Here is a 21,188-nt window from a genome sequence, read left to right as displayed (position 1 = left end):
AGGACAAATTAAAATGGATTGACATTTTATTCCTACGATTCGAGTACTTTGCTCCCATAGATTTCATTAAGAATTCCTTCACCAACGGAAAAGAAGTGTCTAAGATGAATTTATTCTGCAAAAAAACTTTATTAGTATTCACCTATTAATTCTAACTGAAGTATTCTTAATAGAAATGCATTACCTTGAGTCTTTCAATCAACGCATCTCTCTCGCGCAGAGGTATTTTGGTCCATGACTTATATTGTAACGGGGCAAGCGAGCGAACAATCACCCCACACTCGCTTGCGAGTGGATTGGCGTTTTCACAGTCCGGCTTTCCTTCTAATTCGGAGAAGTTTACAGAAAGCTTCCCTTTGTTAGCTGCAATCAATGCATCCAGCTTCAGCCCTCGTGTCGGGACCCTCACGTTCCTTGATGTTGTTGTTGTGCCTACAAATGTGAAAAAGATCAATTTTTTGGGAAGGTAATAAAGATAATGTGAATACTACAAAATTGGTACTCTACATGTATTTTATAACAAGGCATATTATGCAAAAGTGAGAGCAGTAAACACTAAAGTGATTAACAAGATGAAAAACAATTTGTTGTTCAACTTAGTTTTCAGACTCCAAGTAACAGAAAGAACTTTCAAACACTACTTCTATCAGTTAGAGAAGGAAGGTGCCAAGTAAGCTACCAAATCGACTGTCAAGAAACCATTAAAAGGGTGATATTGATTTTAAAGCAAAAACTCCCATACTAACACTACTACCATGTTTAGGATTTCTTGTTAGTTTTGTACATCCTTTTAGAGAAGTAAACAGTTGTTCAGCTTTCTTATGAAGATTACTTGCAACATTTAAACTTTTCCGGAAGGACATACATATATATTGGAAGTGATTGTAAGAGTCACAGAACATACATGGACCAACATCTTTAATCTCGTTTGAGTAGTTCTAAGTCCCATCAGATTTCACAAAGCCTAAACCTCGTTTATCATCTGACTTACTACCATTCTTCAGAGAAGAATAAACAGAGTTATTCAAATCCATTGAAGGAATTTTGACAGGTTTCAAATCCTTATACATTGCAATTTCTGCAACAAGATCAGAGTTGATCCGGATTTGTTCATCCAACTTTTTCTGGAGAATAACGAGTTTCTCAGAACTTTCTCCACGATCAGAATTTAATTCTGGTGACGCGTTTATAGAGACTTTACTATCCATAGAGTCAGATCGCTACAAACACAGACTTATGAGGTCTTTAAACGTGTTTGCCTGCTCTGATACCAATTGAAAAAGCGGGGGTCTAACAACCTCATCCAATATTTCGCTTATCAATCTGTATGGACTAACTCCAATATACTTTTAAGAGAATCAACTAGACAGTCAGACTCAATCTTAAGAAAAGTATATCAAAGAGTTAATATCTCAATCTCTCAATTCAATCTGCAATCAGCAAATAAAAGAGATATAACTTGAACGGTACCAAAGACCAATGTTCAAGGATCAATCAATTCCAATCAACAACCAAAGGTTGGATTTACCAATTGATTGATTCAACGCACAACCTGTGATATTTCAATTATATAACAAAATATAATGCAGGATAGAAATAACACAGACACCAGAAGTTTTGTTAACGAGGAAACCGCAAATGTAGAAAAACCTCGGGACCTATTCCAAATTGAACACCACACTGTATTAAGCCGCTACAGACATTATCATAATACAAACTAACTTCGATCTGGAGTGTAGTTGAACCCCAATCAATCTCACACTGATTCAAGGTACAGTTGCGCTCCTTACGTCTCTGATCCCAACATGATACTATGCACTTGATTCCCTTAGATGATCTCACCCACAACTAAGAGTTGCTATGACCCAAAGTCGAAGACTTTAATAAACAAATCTGTCTCACACAGAAAAGTCTACAGGAATAGATAAATCTGTCTCCCACAGAAATACCTACGAGTTTTTGTTCCGTCTTTTGATAAATCAAGGTAAACAGGAACCAATTGATATACCAGACTTATATTCCCGAAGAACAACCTAGAAATATCAATCACCTCACAATAATAGTAATCGACTAGCGAAACAAGATATCGTGGAATCACAAACGATGAGACGAAGATGTTTGTGATTACTTTTCTATCTTGCCTATCGGAGAAGTTAATCTCAATCCAATCTTACGATTGCACTCAATCACGGTAGAAACAACAAGATCAGATCACGCAACTACAAAGAGAATAGTTGGGTCTGGCTTCACAATCCCAATGAAGTCTTTAAGTCGTTAACTGATGAGTGCTAAAAAGTGCATATTTCTATATATTTTTCTTGGCATTTAACTCATCTTTTGTGCATTAATTCTACATTTTATCCCATATTCTGTGTTTTCGTTGTTTTCAAGAATAAATACTTTTCTTAATTAATTTTGCATTTTTAGGTACTAAATAAAGCCTGGTTAACTCACGAAGCAAAAAGAGCAAAGAAAAGGCAAAGACTCCCGCTAGGAGGAAGCGAAGAATGATGTTTGCAAGAGCCGGATCAACTAGAAGTGGGCTTGAAGAGGAAGAATTGTTCTTAAAGAAGATATGGGCTTGGCATACCCAAGACCCAAAAATCTTACCCAAATCCATTTCCATTATCCATACCCATTTCCATGAGAGCCGTCAGATTGGATCCATCTTGTCATCCAACGGTCGCCTCATCATTGTGCATCAAAATCCGAAGCTCCTGTCAAACACCATAGTACCTAACTCCATCTGAAGCCGTCAATTTTGTTGTATCTCATAATCCAACGGTCGCTACATACCTCTCCATCGTAGCCGTTCGATTCAATCTATATGGGATCATCCAACGCTTTTACTCGATGTTCATCAAAATTCGCTATCCCCGCTTCACACCCTAGCATCCAAAACCATCGACTTCACCCAAACAAGTTCTTCTTCCCCAATCCTTTTTCCCCAAAAACTTTCTTCTTCCCCCGACAGTTGCAGTCGAGCTCTGCTCCTGCCTCTCTTCCATGTCCACTGCCACCCTCTGCCTCACAACCATCTCCATACCCCGACACCACCTCAATCACCATCACTTTCCCCAACCCTCTAGCCTAGTTGCTTTTTCAAACCCACATCTCTCTGACCTAGGTGTGGAGTTGATGAAACAACTCGAGCTAGGGTTGCAGTACATCAATTGGAGCAGGAAGAGCATCAGAGGGACATCAAGAAGCATGGGTCGAAGCCAATTTACACATGGGTATGTCGAATTTGATTTTCCCCAAAAGTTAGGGTTTGCAAATTTAGGGTTTTGTGAAATTAGGGATTTTGTTGTAAGCTATAAAAGGGAAGCTGTAGAGAATGCAAAAACTGTTCTTGGTTAGCCGAGATACCCCCAAATTTGGGTTAATCACTGTTTAATTTTAGTTTTAATTTTCAATTTAATATTTAGGGTTCTTCAATTTCTGTTCATGTTTGTTCTTTGTTGATTTCACTGTTAATTTTTAGGGTTCTTCTTTTGCAATTTTCATTCACTGTTTAGTAGTTTAAATGATCATGTTTAGTTCCATTGTAGTGTTAATTATGTTCTGAGTTCACTGCTGAGGCTCAGATGAAACCTTAGTGCACTAATGAATGATGAATTGCTAGGAAGGCCTGTTTTGCTTGAGTAATGGGAAGAAGTTGATGCTCTGATATGCCTGTGATTGACTGTGCTTTCAAAAGACAGTCAATGCTAGGGGCAAATCAGTGAGCAAGCTGATTCTCTTCCCATTCTAGTTGGATGCTTAAGTTTTTGCATTGTTTAGCTAGGACACAAGGTGGATTCTAAGCCTTAGCTTAGCCACAGCTGCAATCTCACCCCCGCCCTTGGCTTAGGCCTTGGTTCCATTGTTCTCTGCTTGTAGTTTCATTGTTCTGTCACCTTCTCATAATACTTTTGTGCTGTTTGCTTTTGCCATTGTAAATTTTCATCCTTTTTCCCTGTGTTGCTTCCATGTATATACCATTGTCACTTTTTCTTTGTACCTGTCATTGTAAATGCCATCCTTGGCCCTGTGTGATTTAGTGCCCTGTCTGCCTAGAGCCTGCTTCACCTTATCTGCCTGCACAGCTCCTGTTCTCCCTTTCCCTGCTGAGCACCTGCCCTTTGCACTGCTTCTGCTACTACTTGCTGTTGCTGTTGCTGCTGCTGTGCACTGCTTCTGCTGCTGTGCACTGCTTCTGCTACTGCTCAAGCCCAGATCCTCATACAAGCCAACTGAGCCCAAAGCTCACTTCAACACTGAGCCCAAGTTTAGTTCATTGAAACCAAAGGCTAAAAGCCCAGGTTCATAGCTAAAAAGCCTAGCTCCAGCTAAGGCCCAAATCATACCAAAAGCCCAGGTTTAATCCCAAGCTCAGTTCACTACACTGAGCCCAAGGCCTAAAGCACTTCATCATTACAACAAACCCATTAAGCCCAATTTACTCAAAGGGTATTCAAAGCCCAACAGTTCCAAAGGGTATTCATAACCCATTGGTACCACAACCCTTTGATACCTAAAGCCCAATAGCCAACTAGAACCCAAAATAGCTAAACACTAAAAAACACCCCCAGTCTCTGTGGATCGACCCGTACTTGCACGAGCTACAACTGACGACCGTGCACTTGCGGTATTACTGTAGGCCCGCGTTTTCATTTCGCTTCAATTTTATACACTTTTCCGGGCCCACCAAGTTTTTGGCGCCGCTGCCGGGGACTCGGGTTTGTTTCTCCAGTAGTTTTATTAGCTATTTTTGCATTTCACTGCATAGCATTTGCATCTGCATCTGCTTCACTTCATTTGCTGTTGGTCCTGCTGTTCTGAACCAGTTGTTCCTCTGCTGGGACGCCACCAAGGAAAAGAACCAAAGCCCAACTGGGTTTTTGCAACAATATCTGAGCAGCTGGGCTGTGCTTAAAAGGTAACCCATTTAAGAGAACCCGAATTGTGGGCTTCCAATTTTAATTGTGGGCTTGTAATATTAAAGCCAATTTTGGGCTTTTTATTTCTGTTGGGTTGTAATTAATTTTGTGGGCTTGTTTGTTTAATTTGTGGGCTTGTATTTAATTTTTGTGAGCTTGTTTAATTTGGACTGGTATTTTGTATTCTGGGTTTTTAAACCCAGCTGAGCTTGTAACCGATCACGCTAGGTTAACTCGTTAGTGGGCCGAGTACCCAAATTCTAGGCCGAGATTTTGGACTCAGTTTCACCAAACGTTTTCAAACCAGCTGAGCCAAAGCAAACACAAAACCAACAGTGGGCTTGCTCCCATTCAAAAACCAAATTTTATTTTCTGTTAAAAAAAAAAAAAAAAAAAAAAAAAAAAAAAAAAAAACAAAATTTTGCTCCTAATTTCAAAAAACCAAAACTTTTCTCCCATTCAAAAACCAAATTTTACTTGCTCCCATTTTAACAACCAAATTTTTTCTTCTTTATCCCATTAAAACCAAACTTGCTCCCAAATTTTAAAAAACCAAAAAAATGTCTCCCACCAAAACCAAATTTTTCCCAAAAATCCAAACCCTTTAAAAAACCAAATTCTGAGCTTTGTACATTCTTTACTTAGCTTTTGAGCCAATCATGAATAGATCTTTTTCTACAGTTGGGGAGTACAACAAATCCCTTAGAGAACTTGCATATGGACAAACTTCACGTTATGAACCTTCCACGGACCATGATGTCAATAGTCATAGGAATTATTATGGACATTTTCAAAGTCCCGAGCCGCAATACATGAACCCTAATGACTATTCATACATCATTCATCGCAACGTGAAAATGAACATTCTGCTAGAGCCTCACTCACACAATCATCACTTATGGATCAAATAGAAGCTCGAATCACAGCTTTAGAAATGCAATCACATGAGGAATCTGTCACATCTAATTTTCTTAGGCAACCTGAAATCTATGCATGTCCCGCATGTGGTAGTTTAGACCACCCTGTTGAGAATTGTCATATTTTGCATAATTTTAGGCAATCTAGAGAAAATCCAAGGTATGAAATGCCCATAAATTGTGAGAATGGTAGTCATTGGGACCATAATCAATCCTTTGAGGGTTGCGATCAATATTTTGTAAACCCTAATGACCATGCACACATGTACCATTCACCACAATTTGAACATGAAGAATTTGGTACTCCCATGAATTTAGACTCCACCACAGAAGCTTTAAGACTCTGCAAGCAAGACTATGATAGATCTACATCACGAATTCATGCATATTAGATCAGATTTTGCTTCACCTACAAAAGGAGGAAATTCATGAGGAAATGTATGTTGTCCCTAATGAAGTGTCTAGTCCCATTCATGTAAATAATGTTGAATATGAACCTAATTTAGAGGAACATGAATCGACTAATGACACCACCACTGTTAATGAGGACCAATATGCATGCTACCATGATGATGATTATGATGATATGTTAGAAGAACATGAAAATATTGTGGAACCTGTTGGTTCAAAAACATATGGCTTCTCGCCCTCGACCTTCATGCATGTTGTTCTTTCTAATACTCATTGTAATTCATATGATTTTGATATTGACATGGGATTCGTACAATTATTCTGTGAAGATGAGCATGACATAGGAATAGTTGAATCTTCTGTAGACACTAATATGCATGAAAATATATTTGATGTGTCTGATTCTCTACCTAGGTCACATTGTGATATTTCTCCTGATTTGCCGATGCATGAGAATGAATCTGTTGATGATGTTGATGACTCTGATTGTGATCTTGCCAATTTGTTTGATGATTGTGAGCATGTATGACACTTGTAGAAGACTTAGGAGATGTTGATGATTATAATGATGTGCCTATCGTCCTACATAAGTCACAATCTGATGGCCTTCCACCCAACCTAGATTTGGTTTGTACCCATATTGTCAAACCGACTTTTCTGAGAGTCCCTAATCTAGGTTTGGAACTGTGTGCTTCCCAAGTCCTCTTGGACTATTTTGCTTCTAAGTATAATACATTTGAGGAACCACAGTTGGAATTAGCATGTTTGCCCGTCCCTAGCACAGTTCACTTTCTAGACCTTGTGCATGATGAACCCCCAAAACTGCGAGATTTTGTTTCAAAATTTATCTTGTAAAATCCAGGTTTGGGGGTAGCTCATTTTGTTTCACAGCTTCACTTATCTTATTTATATTGTGTGAAGCTGTTGAAACCTCTACACTTTGTCTTTTGGGTTGATCCTCAACTCTTTAGATTGTTAGTGTATGGTGAATTTTTGTATATAATCCAGTAGATAAAATTTCTTAAAAACCTTTTTGTTCTTTTGTATATATTTTGCTAATCCAATATGATCTCGGCTGACATATGTTGGATTCTTGCCTTGAATAACGGAGTTCTAATATTGCTTTCGCCGAAATCGGGTATTCTCTTTCCTTTTTCTCTACTCAACATGATCCTCTTCATATGTTGTATTATAATTTTGTTCATATTTTGAAACATTGAGGACAATGTTTAGTTTAGGTTTGGGGGTGAAAAGTAGATACTTTGATAATATGCCATAATTGAAAACAAGAACTCCTTCTTTTTGAAAAAAAATAAAAAATCAAAATAAAAATTAAAAATTGAAAAAAAACATAAAAATGGAGCTCATTTACCTTGAAATGTTGACTCTTGTGCAAATATGTAATTATTAGGAGTCTTAGTCTAGATATTTAGGCACCCTGATTCTAGCACAATTCACATAGTGATAAGAAATTTGCACGCGCACGATCTACCAATACATGTATAGCCTCGATCTTCAAGGTGTTTGATAGGAAGTCACGATTGCCAATCACTTTAGAATACTGAACGAAACTTGACTAGCTTGTTCTTTGGTTGGTTGGGATAGAAGGTGGAGGTTACATTAAGAAAGACAACCATCGAATTTAACTGGGTGCATCAAAAAGGGCTACCTCTTGCAAAGTGTCATGTAATTTTTGTTTTGTTTTTTTGTTATGTATCAAAAGAGCTACCATATGTAAAAATCAATTTCAAGTTCTTGTTAAAAAAAAAAAAAAAAAAAAAAAAAAAAAAAAAAAATACAAAAAATCAAGTATTTATCAATTCCATTCTCTCTTGTTCCAAAAATAAAAGAGAGTAGTCAATGTAAATAAGAGTCATGTAAATAGTCATCTTTTGTGTTTCATTGTAATAAGCAAGGAAGGGTGTATGCCATTGATGTACAACGCGAGTAATTGTGAAACACCTCCAACTCATTCACAATTCTCGTAAAGTCCGGACAGCTAGCTAGATTTCGACCTTGGTTCTTAGCCTGAGAAACTATCTCTTGGTGATTAGTAGTCATAACATCCGATCTTTCTTTACACATGTGTAGATACACTTTACACTCTTATCACATGTCTTATTTGTTATCAGTGCTAGGATTGTGCCTTGATAGCTAGATTGACATCTCCATTTTGCTGTGAGCTTCTACTGTCTTGCACATGTCACATTTGATGGAATCTGAGCTTATATTTTGACCTAGAACTTTGTAGGTACGTTCTAAGCAAACCTTCACGAGACTTCACTCGTCCACTAGGGACACTTAGTGGTTTAAAAGGCTTAGTGCATACGCTAAATGCATTCGAGAGACCAGCGACAGTGGTATAGGTAGGATTTCCTTAGTTTTGTTTTACTTGAGGACAAGTAAAATTCAGGTTTGGGGGTATTTGATGAGTGCTAAAAAGTGCATATTTCTATATATTTTTCTTGGCATTTAACTCATCTTTTGTGCATTAATTCTACATTTTATCCCATATTCTGTGTTTTCGTTGTTTTCAAGAATAAATACTTTTCTTAATTAATTTTGCATTTTTAGGTACTAAATAAAGCCTGGTTAACTCACGAAGCAAAAAGAGCAAAGAAACGGCAAAGACTCCCGCTAGGAGGAAGCGAAGAATGATGTTTGCAAGAGCCGGATCAACTAGAAGTGGGCTTGAAGAGGAAGAATTGTTCTTAAAGAAGATATGGGCTTGGCATACCCAAGACCCAAAAATCTTACCCAAATCCATTTCCATTATCCATACCCATTTCCATGAGAGCCGTCAGATTGGATCCATCTTGTCATCCAACGGTCGCCTCATCATTGTGCATCAAAATCCGAAGCTCCTGTCAAACACCATAGTACCTAACTCCATCTGAAGCCGTCAATTTTGTTGTATCTCATAATCCAACGGTCGCTACATACCTCTCCATCGTAGCCGTTCGATTCAATCTATATGGGATCATCCAACGCTCTTTACTCGATGTTCATCAAAATTCGCTATCCCCGCTTCACACCCTAGCATCCAAAACCATCGACTTCACCCAAACAAGTTCTTCTTCCCCAAATCCTTTTTCCCCAAAAACTTTCTTCTTCCCCCGACAGTTGCAGTCGAGCTCTGCTCCTGCCTCTCTTCCATGTCCACTGCCACCCTCTGCCTCACAACCATCTCCATACCCCGACACCACCTCAATCACCATCACTTTCCCCAACCCTCTAGCCTAGTTGCTTTTTCAAACCCACATCTCTCTGACCTAGGTGTGGAGTTGATGAAACAACTCGAGCTAGGGTTGCAGTACATCAATTGGAGCAGGAAGAGCATCAGAGGGACATCAAGAAGCATGGGTCGAAGCCAATTTACACATGGGTATGTCGAATTTGATTTTCCCCAAAAGTTAGGGTTTGCAAATTTAGGGTTTTGTGAAATTAGGGATTTTGTTGTAAGTTATAAAAGGGAAGCTGTAGAGAATGCAAAAACTGTTCTTGGTTAGCCGAGATACCCCCAAATTTGGGTTAATCACTGTTTAATTTTAGTTTTAATTTTCAATTTAATATTTAGGGTTCTTCAATTTCTGTTCATGTTTGTTCTTTGCTGATTTCATTGTTAATTTTTAGGGTTCTTCTTTTGCAATTTTCATTCACTGTTTAGTAGTTTAAATGATCATGTTTAGTTCCATTGTAGTGTTAATTATGTTCTGAGTTCACTGCTGAGGCTCAGATGAAACCTTAGTGCACTAATGAATGATGAATTGCTAGGAAGGCCTGTTTTGCTTGAGTAATGGGAAGAAGTTGATGCTCTGATATGCCTGTGATTGACTGTGCTTTCAAAAGACAGTCAATGCTAGGGGCAAATCAGTGAGCAAGCTGATTCTCTTCCCATTCTAGTTGGATGCTTAAGTTTTTGCATTGTTTAGCTAGGACACAAGGTGGATTCTAAGCCTTAGCTTAGCCACAGCTGCAATCTCACCCCTGCCCTTGGCTTAGGCCTTGGTTCCATTGTTCTCTGCTTGTAGTTTCATTGTTCTGTCACCTTCTCATAATACTTTTGTGCTGTTTGCTTTTGCCATTGTAAATTTTCATCCTTTTTCCCTGTGTTGCTTCCATGTATATACCATTGTCACTTTTTCTTTGTACCTGTCATTGTAAATGCCATCCTTGGCCCTGTGTGATTTAGTGCCCTGTCTGCCTAGAGCCTGCTTCACCTTATCTGCCTGCACAGCTCCTGCTCTCCCTTTCCTTGCTGAGCACCTGCCCTTTGCACTGCTGCTGCTACTACTTGCTGTTGCTGTTGCTGCTGCTGTGCACTGCTTCTGCTGCTGTGCACTGCTTCTGCTACTGCTCAAGCCCAGATCCTCATACAAGCCAACTGAGCCCAAAGCTCACTTCAACACTGAGCCCAAGTTTAGTTCATTGAAACCAAAGGCTAAAAGCCCAGGTTCATAGCTAAAAATCCTAGCTCCAGCTAAGGCCCAAATCATACCAAAAGCCCAGGTTTAATCCCAAGCTCAGTTCACTACACTGAGCCCAAGGCCTAAAGCACTTCATCATTACAACAAACCCATTAAGCCCAATTTACTCAAAGGGTATTCAAAGCCCAACAGTTCCAAAGGGTATTCATAACCCATTGGTACCACAACCCTTTGATACCTAAAGCCCAATAGCCAACTAGAACCCAAAATAGCTAAACACTACAAAACACCCCCAGTCTCTGTGGATCGACCCGTACTTGCACGAGCTACAACTGACGACCGTGCACTTGCGGTATTACTGTAGGCCCGCGTTTTCATTTCGCTTCAATTTTATACACTTTTCCGGGCCCACCATTAACCTACAGGGTCTCCGTAGAAACCTAAGGTTAAAGGAGAATCGACACTATCTAACACAACTAGTATCACACGGGAGGTGTGGGGATTAGTTTTCCCAGTTGCTAGAGTTCTCCTTTATATAGTCTCCAAATCAGAGTTTGCAATCTAAGTTACCTTGATAACAAAGCATTCAATATTCACCATTAGATGAAAACCTGATTAGATTCAAGCTAATATCTTTCAACCGTTAGATAGAATCTTAACTTGTTATACACAAATGAAATATATGTCATTTAGGTTTGAGTAACCGTACCTAAATGCGTACACTTAGTTGGTTCAACAGTAGTTAACCAAATGGTTAGCCATATGAGCACTTTCATATCAACCTTATTCATCTTCACCATAACTAGTCCAAATGACTCAAATGAAATAGTATGAGAGTTGTTCAATTTCTTAGATCTCATAGAAGTATACAAGACACAATCGAAGCAAAATCGGTTTTGATTCACTCGAATCGATTCATGAACATTATAGCCACGGTTTGCAAATTGCATTCCTTAATATAAATGTTTTAGTTCATGAACAAACCGATTTTAGAAAGTAACCCACTTAAGTACGCATACCGGTACGTATACTTAAGTACCCGACTGAGCTTGTTTTTAGTTCACAAACTCCAGCAGAAATTCATGGGATGTGAACTTCCGGCAATACACGTACGATTACGCGGACTTAGCTTCCGGACTTCCAAAACCAGTAAAGTATGCATATTTTGTTTCAAGGAAATTGGAATTATACACAAACGTGAGAACACATTATATGCTTATATCCAAAGATAGTTACATGTTCTAAACTCTTTATTTCAATCATTAAAACATTCTTAGAGGATATTAAATAGTGGTTATTCACACACTATTTTTCATCAAAGCAATTTTCAAGATATTGAAATAATCAACATGACTTTTTTCACGAGTAAACATGAACTTGGCCAAAGCGAAAGCTTACCAACACATATTTCGAGAAATAGATAGGCGATATAAACTCGGCTCGAAATAACAAATATGTATAATTGAAGTATATATAGCAATACGACTTTTATCTCAAGATAAGAGATAGAGTAGATAGACTTTTGAATGATAGATAAGTTCAAGTCTCCACATACCTTTTTGTTGATGAAGATCCGCAGGTTCCTTGAGTAGTTCTTCGTATTTGTATGATGAACGCCGTGGAGTCTAGAGCTCAACTACACTTTCTATCCTAGTCCGAGACTTAGCTATAAGTAGACTAGAAATCAAGACTTATAGTTTTGATCACTAACATTGACAAACATGCTTGAGATAGCAACGCATGCGAGTTCGACCGAGCAGTGCTCTAAAAATTTTATATTTCTCTAAATCAATTCGAAACATTCCTGAATAACATCAATGACACATATCACTGTTCCAGGATATTTCCGAATGATAAACTTGAATCACTATTTTGATTCCGAACAACAAATTTTCCTTAACCGAAATTCATCAAGTATGAACAAATGTTCATTAAGCTTAGCCATTATATTTAGAGAAATTATCAAGATAAACTTGACTCGAAATTCTTGCCTATGCATACTAGTCTAATTATTTATGCGACATCATCTCAAATGATAAAAAGTGAATATAATTTTAGAAATAGGTGGTTCAGTCTTCACTTACCTTTTGTTGATGAAGTTCTCCAAAAGCTTCGGTTGATCTTCGCCTTCAAAGGGTAGAACACAATGATGATTGATGTAATCCTTTTGTTTCTCAATTACATTTCTGCCCTAGTCCGAGACTTAACTAATTGTAGACTGTAAATCAAGATATAGTTTTGACCACTAAATTTGACAACAAGCTTGAGATAGCAACACTTGTGAGTTCGACTGAGCAACGCTCTAACAACCGTGCCTTACACTAATAGAAACATTGTAGTTGTAGGAGTTGAGGGACCCATTAATAGAGTCTATTCATAAAAGTACGGATCTCAAGTGTTAGAAATAACATGATAGTTGTCACCATAAGTGATTTGGTGGGGCACCAACATCAAATTGTTATCACTGACAGAATGAAGTAGAGTGATTGAGTTACTAAAAAAAAAGACCAGACCAATTAGACCAATCAGATAAAAAAATTTGAAAAAAAAGAAAAAAAAATAGGTTGACACTTGGATAACATTATGTGTGTGTCTCCATATCTCCATCGCCTAAACAAGCGTGGAATGCAGGATCCATGGGAATTACCATTTAATCTGCTGACAAGAAGCATGCGCTTGAATCCGAAATATCTAATCATGTTGTCAATTCAAAAAAAAAATTATTATTATTATTGTTTTATTAATAAATCAACTGCTTGTTCCCTTGTATATGCCAGCTGAGTTGCTCTAGATTTAGGATTATTAACCGCTGGTTCCCTTGTATATGCCAGCTGTATTGATATTAGAGTTCAGACCAGTATCTCAATCCATTAGGATTTATAGGATTTATCTTGGCAGTGACCTTCAGACAGATATGGGAAACACAATTCACCTTAGTCAATATCGCAAAAATTTATCTCCATATCCATCTTCTTCATTTATTCATGTGATTGTGGTTAGCTAGATTCCGAGTATTGTGGTTTTATTTGACTTTTTGAGTAGAGATTTGTTACTTATATATGAATTTGGATTCGTATCAGGGTACTTCCTCATGTAGTCATTGAGAGTATGCCAACTAAGGAGATTCTAGTTTCGTTCTTAAATTTTTCACAGGTAGCTTAGCTGGAGTTTGGAAGTAAAGGTTTTGTGGGTATATCTCTTGTAAACCCTCACGAGACTATAACTCGTAAAGGGAGAAAAGGTCAATTCACAGGAGAGTGATACTTGGATCCAGCTAAGGTTATGCAGCAAAGGAGGTGAAGAATGAACAGTTCCCCACAACTGACAGTAGAGCAAGAAAGAAAACATGCAGTCAGTTCACTGGAACTGACATGCCAAATGGTCACTGGGTGGCCCTCATCCTAATGAGTGGGTGTTGTAAATCCATTTTCCTTATAATCTAAAACTAAGTCGAGACCAAGTGCAATTGTATCATTTATTTCTCACAAGTTCAGGTCTTCTCTATGCTGAACCAACTCTCAATGCCGGCAAAGCTATGGGTCTAGTGGATGCTTATCAAGGGTCAAGAGAGAATTTAAAATTCGAGTACAAGGATGGGGTTCAAATGGGTTCTTTAGTTCGAGTTGTTGCATCTGGTGGTGAATATGAAGTTGGTGTTGTTCGAATCTAGAAAGGGGATCTGAGGCTGTTATAATTGAGAACAGATGAATTAGGCTCTGGAGATATTGAGATTGAGAGATGGCGGCTGCTTATGGTGGTAATGAACGAAGAGATTAGGAATTGGTGGTGCATGTGTGGGTTGATTCCAGGTTGTTCAAGATGGAGAAATATTGAAGATCTACATTTATGAAATGATTGTATTAATCAAAGGTTACTTTCTTACAATGAGATGAGCTCCCATATATAGTCCGTTGACTCGATCTCACCGACTCTCTCACGTGCAACCAACACACCCACAACTCTAACTCTCACTCTACACACACACTATTACTCCCTCTCAAGATCAAGGTGGGCAAGTAAGACACATTGATCTTTCACTTACACATTCAGCGCGCGCGCCCACACACACATACACACACACTATTACTCCCTCTCAAGATCAAGGTGGGCTAGTAAGACACATCGATCTTTCACTTACATTCAGCGCGCACACACACACATGGAGATAGTAAACAAGATAGAAGTAGGAGAGTACATAGGAAACAAGATAGAAAGGTGGTACAAGAACTGGTGCAAACAACATGTTACAGTAGAGTAGTGACTGAAAAATGTACCCGACGAACCATTTGATGTCTAGTAGATGCACTTGACTCAGCAGAGTACCAGTTGATGTTGCAGCAGTAGTTGTTGTAGATAAAAGCAATGAGGTACAACGGCAGCAGCATCACAAGGAAACCAAAGTCAATCGCAGCAGGCTAGGAAATACCATTTTGAGAATGCAGGATTACAACAACATTGGAGCAGATAACGGAGGAAGCAAATAACACTAAATTTTCAAACCTTCAAATCTTGTGTGTATTGCAAACCTCATATGTTTATTGCGAATTTCGTCCTTGAAGTACCAACAATTGAAACTGACCACACTCATCTAAGATATCATACATCCGCATGCAGATGAAGAACTGCAGCTGCTCTTGGTTTTATTCAACACAAACGAAACTAACCAACAAGGTACATACAACCGTTCATCTTAAGATTGTAAAACAAATAGGTGATGTGAGAAAAGCCACACACACCTTAAACTGCCAGCAAATGGAAAACGAGCACACACCAAGCTTAATAATATTGAAATTCCAAGTGCTAGTTCTCACTTATCCACATGCTATTATGTCATCTACTATAGTTGAACTCTCTGAAGCAGTATCAACTACACCAGTGGAACCCAAAGTACTTCTCAACCGAGTCTTCTTTTGCACCTAGATTTATTGAAATGCAAACAAGACAGACCAACAAGAAATGTAGACTAGCAAGACAACTATCTGGCTTGCATTTATACACAAACTGTTGTTGGGAAGAAACGCTCACACACTTTGATAATAATGAAACTGACTATGGGAAACAGTATGAACCATATCTCTGGCAAAACAGGTACCATATCCATCTATAATCTCAGAATGCACACTCAGACTTTGAATATTAATGCAGTAGAAAGTATGACAATAACAGTTGTTGTCGACAAGTAATATGATTAGCAGGTTTGTACCAAACATAGAAGCACCCTGTAATACTGAGATCTGTGTACCTTACGGAAATCAAGACATTCGCACTCCCTTATAAGACAAGTACTAATCACCTTGAAGTTCAACAGTGGAAAGATCTCATACACTACACATGTAGTTGAATAACATCATGTTCACTTAGTTTTATTCTCATAAACTAGTCAAACCAGTCAGGAGAGGAAATCGATTAAGATCACTAACTGCTTGCGGTTGTTTATGAAAGTAAATCACTACAGTAAAACCTCTATATTAGAATATCCTACAGATCAAAAAAAATTATTCTTATATGGAGGTTATTCTTATATGGAGGTCTACCTTGAAACGATCAATACAAATTTATTATATAGGAGAAAACGTAATTATGCACAACAAACATCAAAACGTACCTAGGCAATTAGATTTTGTTTTAGTTTCACATGTATGATACGTAAGTTAAATATAGGAAGTTTGTTATGCAACACAACGTACCTAGGCGATACCAAGTAAAACATTAATTTTGTTTAGTTTCACATGTATTAGTTAAATATAAGAAGTTTTCTATGTAACACAATCCACACAAAATTCAACAATGATATGGAAAATTGAGAAATAAAATCATATGATCCAAGATATTTGAATGAGTCGTATGAAAAAAATATCACACCCGCTAAAAAGTAAAAGGATTTTTCAAATTGGTTAAAAGAATCTCTTCCTCTTAAACTTTGATGTACGATATGACCTATTTTATTTATATATTATTGTGAATTATTCTTATATGGAGGTAAGTTCCTTAAGACGGGATCGAAAAAAATTATGACTTATTCCAATATGGAGTTTATTCTTAAATATAACTAGCTCAAATCGGGAACATAATTTTTTATTCTTATATGGATGTTATTCCTATATGGAGTATTCTTACATAAAGGTTCTACTGTACTAGGAAAAAGAAAGTAAGCAACAACATCTATTGCGCTATTTATTTATATACACATCAAGCTGTAATAATATCTCTTGGCAATTAGATATAGGAGACAGAGTTAGACAAATGAGAAATACTCATTAACTACATCCATAAGAGCTCTGCAACAGGCCTAGAAACGCAGTTGTATTCGTGCAATAACAAACACTGAAACTGATCCATAAGCAGCATAAACACTTCTTGCTTTTAGTATCACCAACAAGATCCGAATAAAATGATTCAATCTACTCTCACTAGATGAACCAGATCAACTGCAGATTTTTCGGTGGTATAGAACAAATGCGAGTAAAACGAAAAGAGAACCAAGACGTTCAAGAAATCAAGATTGAAAGAGGTCTAAAACTCAAATCTCGCAAAAGTTGTCACAAAGATCCAAAAAAGAAATAACAATTGTCAAGAAGTAGTCTTAAGTAATCAAGAAACAACAAATCTGAAGAAACGGATCAGAAAAAGATGGTCGGAAAATGTTGTAAAACAAAATAAAACGGGAATTGATTAACAAAGTAGAGAGGAGCAGAAACGCAGGGAAATTGTACTGAAAACGATCCAAGAAATGAGCAGATCCTCAGACTAATGTGATGAAACAACGACCAAATTGAAAAAAATAATAATTTAAAAGTAAAATCAATGTTGAGCTGATCCTCAGTCTTACATGATGAAGAGAGGCATTATCTGAAAAAACGGGGGTCTAACAACCACACCCAATATTTCATTTAGGCAATTTGTATGGAGTAACTCCAATATAATTTCAAGAGAATCAACTAGATAGTCAGACTCAATCAAGGAAAATATATCCAAGAGTTATATCTCAATTTCTCAAATTAATCTGCAATCGAACATATAGAAATCTGTGAGCCGGATTAATATGAGAAATAACTTGATGGTACAAAGACCAATATCCAAGCATCAATCAATTTCAATCAACAACCAAAGGTTGGATTCACCAATTGATTTAACTACGCACAACCTGTGATATTTCAATTATATAAAAATATAATGCGGAAAAGAAATAACACAGACACCAGAATTTTTGTTAATGAGGAAACTGCAAATGCAGAAAAACCCTGGGACCTAGTCCAGATTTGAACACCACACTGTATTAAGCCACTACAGACTCTAGCCTACTATAAGTTAACTTCGGACTGGAATGTAGTTGATCCCTAAATAATCTCACACTGATTAAGGTAAAATTGTGTTCCTTACGCCTCTGAATCCCAGCAGGACTCTATGCACTTGATTCCCTTAGCTGATATCACCCACAACTAAGAGTTGCTATGACCCAAAGTCGAAGACTTGATAAACCAATCTGTCTCACACATAAAAGTCTATTGAATAGATAAATTTATCTCCCACAAAAACACCTATGAGTTTTGTTCCGTCATTTGATAAATCAAGGTGAACAGGAACCAATTGATATATCGGTCTTATATTCCCGAAGAATATCCTAGTAATATCAATCACCTCGCAATAATCTTAATTGTATGGTGGCAAAACAAGAAATTTTGGAATCACAAACGATGAGACGAAGATGTGTGTGACTACTTTTTATCTTGCTCATCGGAGATTAAATCTCGAGCAAATCTTAGATAAGATAGTACTCAATACGATAGAACAAAGTAAGATCAGAACACACAACTACAGAGAAAATATTTGGGTCTGGCTTCAGAATCCCAATGAAGTCTTTAAGTCGTTAACCTATAATGGTTTTAGAAAAACCTAGGTTAAAGGAGAATCGACTCTAGTCGCAACTAGTATCACACATGAGGTGTGGGGATTAAGTTTCCCAGTTGCTAGAGTTCTCCCTTATAAAGTCTTCAAAGTAGGGTTTGCAATCAATGCTACCTTGGTAACAAAGCATTCAATATTCACCGTTAGATGGAAACCTGATTAGATTCAAGCTAATATCTTTCAAACATTAGATTGAACTTAGCTTGTTACACACAAATGAAATGTACCTTCATTTAGATATAGGTAACCGTACCTAAACGTGTACACTTGGTTGGCTCAACAATAGTTAACCGAAGTTAGCCATATGAGAAATTTCATCTCAACCTTGTTCATCTTTATCACAACTAGTTCAAATGACTCAAATGAAACTAGTTATAAAGTTGTTCAATTGGTTATATTCTCATTGAAGTATACAAGACACAATTGAAGTAAAATCGATTTTGATTCACTCGAATCAATTCATGAACATTATAGCCACGGTTTGCAAAAGATTGCATTCCTTATTATATAAATATATTTGTTCATAAACAAACCGCTTTTAGAACTTAACCCACTCAACTATGCAAACAGGTACGCATACTTAGAGTTTCAGACTTGGTTTGTCCGCCAGTATGCGAACGGGTACGCATACTGTCGTTCACGACTGAACTCAGTTGACTTAGTATGCAAACGAGTGCGCATACTAAATTCCCGGACTTGAACTGTTAAGCCAGTACGCATACGGGTATGCATACTAAGTTCCCGGACTTCAACTGTTAAACCAGTACGCATACGGGTATGCATACTATGGTTCCATGACTTGGAGTAACTTGCAACAGTTAGCATACAAGTACGCATACTGTGCTATATCCAATCAATGGTTAATTGTTCTAAACTCAATTTTAATCATTGAAACATTCTTAGAAGACGGGAATAGTTGTCTCACACAAACTATTAGCTTCAAAGCAATTTTCAAGTGATCAATAGATCAATACGAAACATTCCAAGTCTACATCAAATGACTGTCTCACACAAATCATGTAAGATGTTACCAGACGATTTTCACATGATCATCTTTTGACTTTCGTCAAGAATAAAAGATTAACTTGGATAAAGCGAAAGCCTACCAACACATATTTCGAGAAATATGTAAGCGAGTTAAACTCACCTCGAAATATGAAATGTGTATAAAGTAAAGTCTATATAGCTATACGAATTTTGTATCAATAGGAGATAGAATATAAATAGACTTCTGAGTGATAGATGAGTTCAAGTCTCCACATACCTTTTGTTGATGAAGTTCCACAAGCTCCCCTTAGCAGTTCTTCGTCTTCAATTGACGAATGCCTTGAAGTCTAAAGCTCAACTACACATTTTATCCTAATCCGAGATATAGACTAGAAACCAAGACTTATATTTTTGGCAACTAAACTTAACAAACAAGATTGAGATAGCAACGCTTGCGAGTTCGACCGAGTAGTGCTCTAACGTTATCTCTAACAAACTGAAAAGATAAAATCAATGCTGAGCTGATCCTCAGTCTTACATGATGACAAAAATTTAAAACACGAAATTGAAAGAGCAATAAAATCGGAAGAGAAATTGACGAATATTAATTGTTTAAGGAGTAAAACCAAACGAAAATCATACCAGAAACACATATATGAGATGATTTCTTATCATCCAAAATCAAATCACAGAAGCAACAAAAGATGAATTGATGGAGGTGAAGATGAAGAAGATGATGATAGTGATTTGTGGTGGTGATGATGAAGATGAAGAAAAAATCGATCACCCCTGAGAATTAAAATTCCTAGGTCTGATGCCATGGAAAAGTATTGAGGTTTACATTTCTGAAATGATTGTATTGATCAAAGGTTACTTTCTTACAATGAGATGAGCTCCCATATATAGTTTGTTGACTCGATCTCACCAACTCTCTCACGTGCAACCAGCACACCCACAACTCTAATTCTCACTCTACACATTCAACACACACACATACACACACAATTACGAGCAAGAAAATAGAGAGAAAAGATTTTTGCTGCCAAGAACCAAGAATTGAGTGAAGAAAAAATGGGTTAAGTTCAAGACATTGATTGGTGTTCAGCTGAAGATTAGATGGGTTTGATGTTGGCCATTAAGAGAAGATTAAATGGGTTTGAGTCGAATTTGAAGAGTAGCAGTGAGATGGTTCTGTTATTGTTGAATAAGAACAAAGCAGAGATAGGGTTTGAGTTGGGATTAGAATATGGAAGCAGCTAGTAGAGAAATTGGAGCAAGTGAATTGAGATACTTCATGCGATAGAAGATGTTGATGCTGTGGTGATGAACTGGTGAAGATGTACTTTGGGGTTTCTGGCTGTGACTTGAGATGCGATGATGTTGCACGAATGGGTTAGTGGTTGGTACTGAGATGTGAAGTGGTTGCTGCAACAGACTGTAATTGAGACGTGCTATAGAGTAGTTAGTGCATTGCAGGCATGCTGAAATGAATAATGGGTTCTGATTGCAACGTCAAGGAACTAATGGTGGTGTTGTTTCTCTGAGAGATAGATGAATGTTCAGTATTACTGCGATGGAAGGTTTGCTTGATGTTGTTGATTTATGTTAGTATTTGAAGC

The sequence above is a fragment of the Papaver somniferum genome, chromosome 1 (genome assembly GCF_003573695.1).
Source record: "Papaver somniferum cultivar HN1 chromosome 1, ASM357369v1, whole genome shotgun sequence".
NCBI classification, from domain to species: Eukaryota; Viridiplantae; Streptophyta; class Magnoliopsida; order Ranunculales; family Papaveraceae; genus Papaver; species Papaver somniferum.
This window is presented reverse-complemented; position numbering follows the sequence as displayed.